Below are 12,053 nucleotides of genomic sequence, written 5' to 3'. Positions count from 1 at the left end.
AGTCTTTGAGTTCCCGAACTTCTCACTAGAATTATGAAAACTGTCTAGTTACTTCAGTATTTTGATTGTCTTGCTTGTCTGTTAAATGTTGTATCTGTTTAACATGCTGCTATGCAGTATACCATCACAAACACCACCTTACATGCAGCATAGCAAGGAGTGTGTTACATGGTGTGATATCATAGAGTGTGTGAATCTGTATGCATCACTGGTCATGTTTTCAACCTCCACATTTTTCTCTCACTCACAGACATCATTCTTGTCTCTCATCCATGCTGTGTTTCCCTTCTTTTGTTTACCAAGTTTTGTGTGATAGTTACTAAACTAAATGAATCCAAACACAGTAGTAAATTGAAGCACATTTCTGCTGTCCCTTGGTGTCATATTGCAGGAATCTTTCTAAAAGTGGCTTTAAACCACCCACTCACCTTCTCACTCAGTAGTGATTTAGTTGACATTTATAATATATGGATTCTTGTATTGGAAACATCATGCATGCATGCATGCGTGTGAGGGATATGGACAATGTCCACACTTTTCATCCACTAGCCAAGCCAGGATATACCCACATTAGGAAGCCTTTTTCATTATAGGATTGCTCACAACATCAAACGGACATGTTGCATTATGACGGTTACCATTTTCAAAGCAGCGTTAAGCAAATGTCCCAGAGACAATTCATTTAGTCTAAGTATGTCATTGTTTGGCATATGGGGATCAATAGAAAATCAAGATATTCATCATATCATCTGTAATGTTCTTCAGTTTATGTGGACTCCAACTATGTTTTACTACAGTGGATTTTGGTGTCCTGTATATATTTCAAATGAGAACTGATATTCTGCTGTATGTCTCTAGTCAACATCAGATTTCTGGAAAATGTGTGGATGTTGTATATGTATATTGTTCTTGTTCTTCTCAGTAAACATGATGTCCAAAAGCTGCCTGCTGATGTCTTTGAACCCAGTGATCACTTGTTATCTCAACACTCAACTACTTGTTTCATGTACAGCGCTGTGAGTCTTTGACACAAATAAGAAATGGCTACCTGCAATCATGGCTTTGCCATCATTTTCTCTAAATGAAAACTTAACATGATGTTTTGTTGTTCCAGCTGTGATGCAGGCTCAAAACACTTTCATATGTGATGCTATAATCTGTTTAGTTAAATTGTAGGATGTTTAAGTAAAAAAGAGGATGGAACACACAGAAAGATATACCTTTAACACAGACTTAATTCATGACCAGTGAGCTATCCTTACATTTCTCATTTGTACTGGTAATTAAGCTTGTTCCTCTTGCATCAGGTTTACTGCTCATTTCATCTAAGGCTATCAGTTGAGAATGCTGATCTACAAGACTACTGCTGTGCAAAGACTGTCTGCCAAAGTCCACTGAGACTCAGTGTTCAATGTGGCAATTAATCTGACAAGAACTAGCAGGAATGGTCACAGAAACAAATAATGCTGTGATTGGTGTGAATTGGTTGTAGGCTTCAGCAGTGTATATCAAGAATAGGAAGTCAGATTGGTATTTTATCAAGTGAATGGATCAAAATTTTCAGATCACACACTGCACTATATGTATTCTTTTTGGTTCATATGGCAAGTGAATTTCTGCTCAGTATCTTATATGAGCACAGATGGTTCTCTTTGGTGGACACTTGATGTCTTCACCCAAATGACACTAGGTGTCAGTTCTCGTTGGTGGACACTCCACTTCTCCAAAATGACAATATGTATCATTCTCTTCAGTGAACAGTAGACTTCTCCAAAATGACACTATATGTCAGTTCTCTTTGGTGAACAGTAGACTTCTCCAAAATGACACTAGCTGTTGGTTCTCTTTGGTGGACACAACATCTTCTCCAAAATGACCTTTAACATTAGTTCTTTTGGTCACTGTACCTACTTGATTTTAGATGTGACATAGTAGCTGCACACTGACTTTGTCCCAACTAACCTCAGACTTTACAGAAGCAGTTTCCATACAGAACTGTCTACTTATGAGACGTCCATGATATGGAACTAAGGCAAGATTTATGGGTGAGGGCAGGTCACTGGCAAACTATGCTTGTGATGGTTTAATTGATTGTTTTACTCCAGTGTTGTGGGACATCACTGGTTTGTCTGGTCCCAATTTAATTATGTACAGACCACTGCCCTACACATGTACATTTAACTAGAAACAAATCCATCAAACTGCAGATGGGATCATGCACTTCCAATCTTGGTATGTTATAGATATATTGGTGTGTCAGATCCTTTGCCTCTGACTTTAAATTCTGATCTTGGCAACTGCAATGATGTTTGCACTAAAAAGGTGATAAGGGTTCTCTTAATGATCTTTTAACCTCATCAACATACCTCATAACATGTTTAGAGGGCCATGAATGTTTCAGAGATCTGTTGATTGTATTGTGTGATGAAGTTCCCATTATGGTTATATACTCAGGAAAGAGAAGTCTTTATCAAGTATAGCAGACAGTAAACATCCTCACGTAATTGTTGAACAACAGATGTAAGCTTGTTTCCTTGGCTGAATAGATGTGAAATTTAGAGGACATTCACAGACTGGCTGTGCCAGTTGTAAGTTATGCACCAGACCAAAAATATATTCATAAGAAAACATGTTGTATACTATTCAAAAGAAGTTAAGGACCCTGATTATTTCATAGGCTGCAGTTGTCATAGTATTATATTCATGTATGTATCTATAACATTATCATGAAGCATCAGAGCAAATGTTTATGTTTGTCCTGATGTAATGAAGTATACACTCTAATAATTGTCACTTGGTGCATGATTTAAAATATGCAATTAGATCTTTTGTTTCATTCACTTCACAAACACTGTGACCAGATTTATAACATAGGTATTTTATTTTCAGAGGAGTTGTTAGTAATCTCATCTTGTTCTGTCCTAAAGATTTTGATGCAAGAACATAGTTGTTTTTTATGGATTTTATGTCTGTTCAGTGGGTCTAGTGCCATTCTGAATTCTGTGACAAGATTTTGGTTTAACAATTACTGTGTGACATTATTTGAAAACATGGTTTTATTCCTGATTTTTGTGTGGATGGTTGTTTATTGCATGCAAATGTGAAAAGTACATCATGCAGAGTAGCAGATGTTTGTACTGTGAAAACCTTTATCAATTTAAAATATTTAGTATCTATGTTATAATGCAGTTCGGCAATTTTTTTTATAGTTGTGTATGGTCACTGTAAAGTACATAACCAACTAGAGAATTTATCCAACTAACAAAACATTGTGTTTCTTGATGTCTCTTTGACTCCAACGGCATGCTCTGGCTTTCATAAAGGATACTGGTGTTACTTGACACAAATACATATTCACATTCAGTCTATGACTGAGAACTGCCCTATAAATAGTTGATTGATCTAATACTCATGATTATCCAACATGTTAGTATTTATCAAGTAACTGTAATTTCATCAACAATTGGGGACCAGTGCTACATGTTTAATTCAGAAGTGTTATTAAACTGTCCAGACGTTGTCCTCCTCTGCATGATGTAAAGCACATTTACACTGTACAAGAGAATATCAAAAAAACTCAGCACTCTTTTATACTGTTACACATGAGCCACAATCAGATATCATCTGGTTTTACTAAATTCCCAATTATCATGACTAGGATTAGTTTTCTAATTTACGTTATGTTTTTGGTGTTATTCAGTCAGTACAATAGTAAAAAATTCATTGATAATCAAACCAGATTTAAAACCTACTCTGTGTAGGTGAGGTATATTATGTAAGGAGTATAAAAATATATTTGGTCTGTGTAATGATGGACCTTGTTGATAGTTTTGCTGGAAATTGAACTATAAGAATATGATCTGGTCAGTGATATGATTCTGGCAGAATTGGTTATCAATAAAAAATAACAACACTTGCCTGTTATGGCAACTCGATCTCATACTTTTGTCATCTAAGAAAGTGTAATCATGATATCTTGTGATCAAGATTATCGAAAGCTTGGCACTTGTATATTTCCTAGAGATCTTTCAGTAATGTAAAATGAAAGTATGATTTTCCGTTACGTGTAACCAATTTTTCGAATTGGGCTGTCAGTAGAGCACATGAATTAAGGAATGCTCTTGCAGGCCAAGATATTAGTGTAAATATATGTTCATCATGCTGTGACTGTCAGCTAGAGTGCGTGCTGATCTAGACCATCTAGTCATTGGCAAAGATTTATCTCCTAGCTGTTTAATACACAAAATCATGAAAACACTCATATGTACATTATAGTCATGTGTAATTATTGTACACATTTTTACATATTTGCCATTAAACTAATCTCCAACAACTGTTTTGATGTCTTCATTGTTTATAACTGAATAACTACAGGAGGACAGTGTCATTGTTTGTCACAATAATTCCCAAACAATATGGGCAGGTCTTTCATACTCATAGATACATCAAGGGGATCTATGAGAAAAGAATGCCCTAATTGCCAGTGTTTCCGTTTACCGGTTATTACCGATAAAATATGCCATGGAATCTCAAGACGCTGTGTTCCGGTAAAAATCATATGCAGTTGGTTGACTCTTAGACTAGTGGTGGTAACAATACAGTAACAACGCGCTGAGAAATAAAATTATCCGATTTTTTGGTCTCGTCACCACGGGAAAAAGTGACTGGGAATCCCTCTGATTTATACCTACTGTACAGAAGTCACCAAAGTAACCTTGACAACTCGTGTCCTCCCTGTCTTGCGGAATGATACGAATGGTTACAGTTGGCTTTCAAGACACATGTCAAATGGCAACTCGAAAGCAGTCGACAATGTCTTCTTTTTTCTTTTGCTGGGGTTAAGCTCATGTGCCGAAACGTAAGGCTAACAAAGGTGAGGAACAAAAACATTCGACATGTCACAATGATGAGAAGGTGAAGCGGTGTAATGATGACTGCATGGTTCCACGAATTTCAAGGTTTATGAACGAAAAAATGATCAATAAAGGAGACTTCGAATGTTTTTTTCAAAATACGTGAAGTAGATGGTAAATTGAATGGATCGACCGTCACCATGAAGCTGTTTATTTATTTACTTATTTTTTATCATTTTAAATTTTTTTTTCAATACTTTTTTTGCAATTTTACCAAGGTCAAGTTATGGTACAGTACCGCTGAAAATTGTAGCGTGCCGAAAAAAATTCATTGCTGTCGGTACTGTGTACCGACAGTCTGAAAAGTGGCAACACTGACGACATGCCTTACTACTTTTCTCTGGGTTCTGTAATATCTCTGTATAGTTCTCCATAGAATTGCAGCCCAATGCAATTGGGATTTGATACTGAACAGTAACTGTTTGTCATTTAAAGTTTAACAATTTAACACATAAGGTGCGGGCCGATTGGCTTTCGCCAAAGATGTAGCCAAAGAAAATAATTACTGACCAGGAAATTGTTGCAAGATGGGGTTTGTTTCGAAAACCCAGTGCTGACAATTTGTTTTTGTTTTTTTAAATATCTTTTTCAGCGAGATTTCTCGTCGCTTTGGTTATTTTATTTCTAATATTTTCTAATTACTTCAAGTTTCTTTAAAAAAACCTGAAATTTTAAATATTTAGTCTTTGAGCACTACGAGAATTTCTTATTTGCTTTAATTGTTTTTCGTTTCTTGGATTAATTTGTCGTTACTTTGAGTATTTTCTCGTTGCTTCACGTCTCTTTCAAAAACGTGAAAGTTCAGATATATTCTCATTTCTTCAACTTTCTTTCAATATAAAATGAAGTATGGAGAAAATACTCGAAACAACGTAAATGCTTGAAATTTCAAATTTGAAAAAAGACTCAAATAACGATAAGATGTGTTAAGATAAGATCAGATACCCCATCAAATCCAGAATCAGCACAGCAGTTAATACCTTGCCCCAGTCGTGTCAGCCGGTCATGTTTCAATAGGTAGGAAACAAGAAATGGTGGACAACAGTTCGATCAGGGATAATCATGTATGCATACAGCAGACATTTCTATTGAAGTGTGTGTCATTTCAGTAATAAGGCTCGACAGTTTGTTGATTTCAGTTCACTTTAGTTCCGGTGATTAGTGACTGAAACAATTCACTTATATCGATGGAAAGCATCCTGTGTTGTTAGAATCTATGTTGTACAATCGAAAACAATATCAAAGCATTTAACTGTCGATGCAACAGTGTGTGGAAAAACAACTGGTGCATTAAGCGAGCGACACAAATTTAGAGCGTCTTTATTCTGTTTGTATTATAAAGGTGGACAAGCACGCGCGTGGTAAAGGTTGCACTTGGTGCCCGTAATAGTAGCCATGATTCCGGAAGCATGATATTACTATTATTATTATTACTAGCAGGGGCATTAGCAGGACACACACTTGTGTTCTCTATGGCAAATATTCGCTTCCTGATTTTATGGAGGCTATTAACGATAGAATAAACAGTAGTAGAGAGACAGTACAATACATCTTGATTTATATCAAATATAGCCAATCTGAACAGAAGTGTTAATAATCCATTTCACTGAATAGTAATTCCACCAGCCTCTATACATTGTCCCCAAGGATTTAATGAGTGTGAAGCAACTGATGTTGCTAAGTTCATTCGACATTTGTCCTGAGAAATATTACCAAACATACACAAAGACTGAAAATTCACTCACGCACGCACGGTTGTATCATCATAAATAATTCGTAAAATTTGTTTGAGTACCTACGTGAGGCAGCTAGTTTGTGTGATCTGGACCTTTCAGTTGGATTTCTAGATTTTAGATTTTACGAATTTACGTCAAGTGTGGGACAATAACACAAACATTGCATTCATTCGAAGTGAGACAAACGTACAAAATAAACACAATTTAGCCTACCTGGTCCATCCATTGGATAATGATCAAAGAATGCAACATAAATTATTCTGTGAAAGCAACACTGTCAATACAAGGTAACAGTACGTGCTCTCCTTCTTATCTCTATTGATGTGACTTAAATAATAACATCTAAAGCAACTGGTTACTCAAGCTATGAATTAGCATAGCACAGAACTTCTGTCACTACTCCTCTGTGCTTGAAAGTTAAACTTGTGATTAAACTAGTGACTAATGACCACAGTTCTTGATCACTTTCGGCACTATTCCAGCAAAAACTACGAAGGGAGGATACTTGAAATGTGCGTTTCAAACTGTACGCATGTGAGGGATCGAACCCAGGCCAACTGAGTGACGAGCGAACGTTAAACCCATTTTCCTACAAAAGCTCGTGGGTTTGAAACTCTAGTTTCCGAACGTCGTTTATATGGACAGTTGAACTGCAAACTGGTAGAAACTAAACGCATGGGCAAAATAAAGCGAACACTTTTTATTTTAATTCTTTGGCAAAGATGTTCAAGTCAGTAAAATCCTTTGAGGTCGAAACAGTTCGCCCACAAAACGTGCATCTCAGAGATTTTGCAATATGCTTGTCGAGAACTGGCATAAAAAGGTGATTGGGTGGCCATACATCTCAGCTAACAGAAAAACACCGAAATTATACCACGGTTAACGGTGCAAGAGAGAGAGAGAGAGAGAGAGCGAGAGAGAGAGAGAGAGAGAGATCATGCAGATGGGCGCCAACAACATCCGTATTGCAAGGACCCTGAACTGTACCCGTGGTACCATGACCAGGCTCTTCCAGAGTTACAGGTAGACTGGCAGCACCCGACAGGCCACGATCAGGCAAACCACGTGTGACGACACCACAGAAAGACCGCCATTTGCATGCTCTTCATCTGCGCAGCCGGGTCTTCGCAGCAACGGAAACGGTGGCAAAGGCTCAAGGACATGTCATCAGTCGACGTACCGTGCTACAACATCTACGTGCAGCAGGTATCAGAGCTCGACGTCCTCTGCGCATTGACACAGGAACATCGTCGTGGTAGGTTACAGTGGGAACAATATTGGTACAATGGCCGGTACAATACTGGCAGCGAGTGGTTTTAATCGACGAATGACGATTCACCATGATTCGATGTGGATTGCCGGCTGCAAGTATACCGTTGGAAGGGAGAAAGACCAGCGCCGAACTGCGTCCAAGGACTGCATCCCTTTGGTGTGTTGTGTGGACTAGTGTGAATCAACGTACACGATTGGTCGAAATACGTGGAAACTTCAACGCTCAAAGATGACATTCTTCAAAACATGGCAATAAAATGTCTTCACCAGCAACAACCGATAACACTTCTGCAGCATGACAACGCCAGGCCCCACAGAGCGCGAAATGTCCAGAACATCTTGAACTCCCAGAATACTCAGGTTTTTCCATGGCCATCACGCTCACCGGACTTAAAGCCCATATAATAAGCACTTGTAGAATCACCTGAATCGCAAGGTGAGAAGACGACCACGACCCCCAGCGAACCGACGAGAACTTTTAGACGCTCTCAGGAACGAGTGAATAGGATTCGGAATGACATCATTCGTCGGCTGACATCGATGAGACGGCGAGTCTGGGCGTGTGATGCTACTAAAAGTGGTCACACCCAAGGATGTGTATGCGTGACCAGAAACTCGACATTCACATTCACATTCCCTCTGTCCATTACATCTGTGATGGTTTTCTCATAGACAGTGTTGGTGCATTGTCCCAAATGCTGGCTACATTGAATGCACTATGACTTATAAACATTGTATGTTTTGCTTTCATTTTATTGATCATTAATAATGGTGTTCGCTCTCTTTTGCTAACTAGTTTTTCTATTCCTTAGCATTCGTGTTTGCAGCAACACTCAAGACAAGTAAATCTAACTTAAATATAGTCGCTGCTAAAGCAGCGCTCAAAAACTCCGTGACACCACTTCTCATTTCATACCTTATTTCAAAGCTGTTATTAGATCTTATACCCGTGATCTATTGCAAAAGAAGTGGGACACACAAGTATATATAAATAATGTACATGAAATTATACCAACTATCACTTACATCTACCTTGGTTATCAGTCCACACTTGAAGAGGACAGCATGCGACGATGTCACATTGGTCACAACAGGTATACACATTCATATTTATGAAAAGATGAGGATCATCTTTTGTTCATCTCATGCGATGAGAGAATCACAATCAACTTTCTTTGATGTTAAAAACGACAGATAGAGGACAGACGTATGTGTCATACCGTCAGCTATTACCCATAACTGAATGCCGTTCTTGATTAAAACTTCTTGGAGAATGTACGTCCTCAGATAATACATAAAATATGTTCAAAATGGTATTGGATGAGTTCCCATCATAATCAACAGTCAGAGATGTGGATTGCTTGATTTAGATTTAGACAGGAGCTGTTTTTTAACAACACCCCCATTTTGATCTTTCAAAACCATTGTGTCAAGATAATCAAGTTGGTACTGTTTAGAACATATCGGGAGCTGACACTTGTGTGACCAGTCATTATTTAGTTTGAACCCTTGGCATCATGTAGGATTAGCCAGTAGAATCAGTCGTGTCCTTATGATTATGTCATTTGCAAGGGAATGTGTAGTGTCTATGAAACAACCTCTTTCAGTAAACATGAAGGGGGCGCCAGGATATAAAAGTCAAACAAAATGGGGATCGTGTGGCTGGAACATAACGAACCAATTTGCTTGAGGTTGACAGATATTATGTAGAGAAAGAAAGCCTAAAAACAATTGCATTCGTATCACTGTTCGGACGATACCTTTGACATATTATGAGTGAGTAAGTGTAGCTATGGGGCACACTCGGCAATTTTCCAGCTATAGGACGGCGGTCTGTAAATAATGGTTCAGACCACCTAGTGATCAACAGCATAAGCACGGCACCTGGAATCCACCCCTTTTGGGTTTGGGGGTCTTTTTTCATTACTAACGTTCGGGAATCACCCATGATCCATCATATTACCAGAGCTTAGTTTCACTTCCTGTTATTTTTTGAGCGATGGTTATTGTGGTAATATTTCATATCACGGTAAAAGTGTTTCAGCGGCACGCCTAAGGTAGCGCTTTAGAGTAGCCTCCCTGTGGTGTGTTTTGACTGTTTTCAAACTGAGCCGATCGCAAAGGTTCCCTACTTCGCTGGAGTGCTCAAAAATCAGCGACTGTGTATCTATAAGGCTGGTTGTTACACACACGGACTTACACTGGAGTTGTGTCATTATTCGGCCTATCTACATCTGTCTCCATGGGTCATGGGTCACCATGCACAAATTTTCACCTGACCCTGCAGTTCCTGCTAAATGGGTTTTTTGTGAGTGCGAAGCGAGCGTTGTGGAAGCCTGTAGTACATGTATATAATAAATCGGATGGCTCGACCCCTACCTTACTTCCAAGATAGAAAACACTATTTAAAATTGTTTTCATTGAGTTAAAAACACAAAACTATTTACTAGTTGTGGTAAATGATTGGTGACCAAAAGGATTTTGAATGATACAACTTGTAACATAATGATTTCTTCGTCGTAAGCGAAGTTGTGGTCTAAGTGACAATAATATTGTAAGTAGTATTATATTGACACCCACCTCTCTGCCAGGAGTTAAATTGTTATAACCAATGTCATGCAAAATCCTACTGTTCATCATTCAAATACTTATTTACTACCACTTACAAAGCACTTGAAAGTCTGTAACTCGACGAAAACAAACCTTAATAGCATTTATTCTCAGACTGGCGGATATTCGCGACAGGGCGCAGCCAATTTTTTAAATTGTGGAGTCAACACCAAAAGTCAGTTTGATAATCAATCAGATTATGGTTTGTTTTCAGCAAGTTACAAAATCAAAACTGCTTTCTGCTTGTAGTCAAATGTGTATTTGCATCATGGCAAGAAGGGTTTTGCATGACACAACCTGTAACATAACGACTTCTTCCACGGAAACGAGGTTGAGGTCGAAGTGGCATTACTGGCAATGCTGCGCGATAAATTCCTTGCTACATTCACTTGGTTAACGACTACTCATCAATATGTAGATACTCGTCAATGTACGTCTTTATATATGGTCCCATATTTCGCATTACTGTATTATCATACATGTTGAAACTTAATAAAAGAACCGATCTGCTGATACTTACAGCAAATCTATAACAGGAATGTAATATCTACACATTTTATAGTTTGTGTGAATCATAATTCGCACACACGCCCGCTGTATGTTGTCTATATCATTACAGTTCATGACAAAAACAATTCGATTGCTACGACAAATGATGAAAAATAAAATGCAAATATTCAAATTAAAACAGATTAAATTAAAGTTATAGGAACAATGTCGTGCTATTACCTTGCACCCAACAATACCAACAAAAACAAGTCATATGCATTCATCTGCAGCGTTTCCAGGTGATGTCTGTAAATTAACGGTCTAATACAAGATAAAGTGATTGATCATTTCAGGTATTTCACATTGGTGTAGTTTCATTGGTCACCCAAGATAGCTCACCTGGAAATTAATTGCATAATGTCCTCCATTCTTTGCAAAGAGGTAATTTAGTTACCCAATAATGAGCAATCTGTGTGTATTGGCGGTTAATCCTTTGAAAGAAGGATGCTGATTTTACACAGACAGTTTACGACGGTGTATTCGGTAAATCTACATCCATAGACACTACTTTTCGGGTATTCTATGTGGTGTTACCACTAGTTATACCTGTTATAAATTCATTAACTAACCATCGAGTGAATGGTGACAAATAGGTTTGATATATAGATTTATACCACCTAACACGGGTTACAACAAGTGTATATTAATATCTGTATTGCATGCAATTTTGATTGTGTGTGAAAGCGTAGTTGGGCTTTACGTCACACTGGCAATATTCCAGCCATATAATGACGAGATCAAGTTTGCATCCATTAATGTTCAAAGCCCATGGTCCAAAAGTGTCCTGTTTCCAAAATATATGCTTCCATTTCACTAGCAGGAAAGCTTAGGACCAATCCAGGAGATAATGGCAAAGTTCGAAAGGGACCTTGCCGACTTGAGGGGTGAACTGATGCAAGAAATTGATTACCTCAATCAGGAGATTACACAACTCCAGTGTGACAATAAGCAGCTGACGCGCGACAATGAGCTT

Source organism: Haliotis asinina, chromosome 7, assembly GCF_037392515.1.
Source record: "Haliotis asinina isolate JCU_RB_2024 chromosome 7, JCU_Hal_asi_v2, whole genome shotgun sequence".
NCBI classification, from domain to species: Eukaryota; Metazoa; Mollusca; class Gastropoda; order Lepetellida; family Haliotidae; genus Haliotis; species Haliotis asinina.
This window is presented reverse-complemented; position numbering follows the sequence as displayed.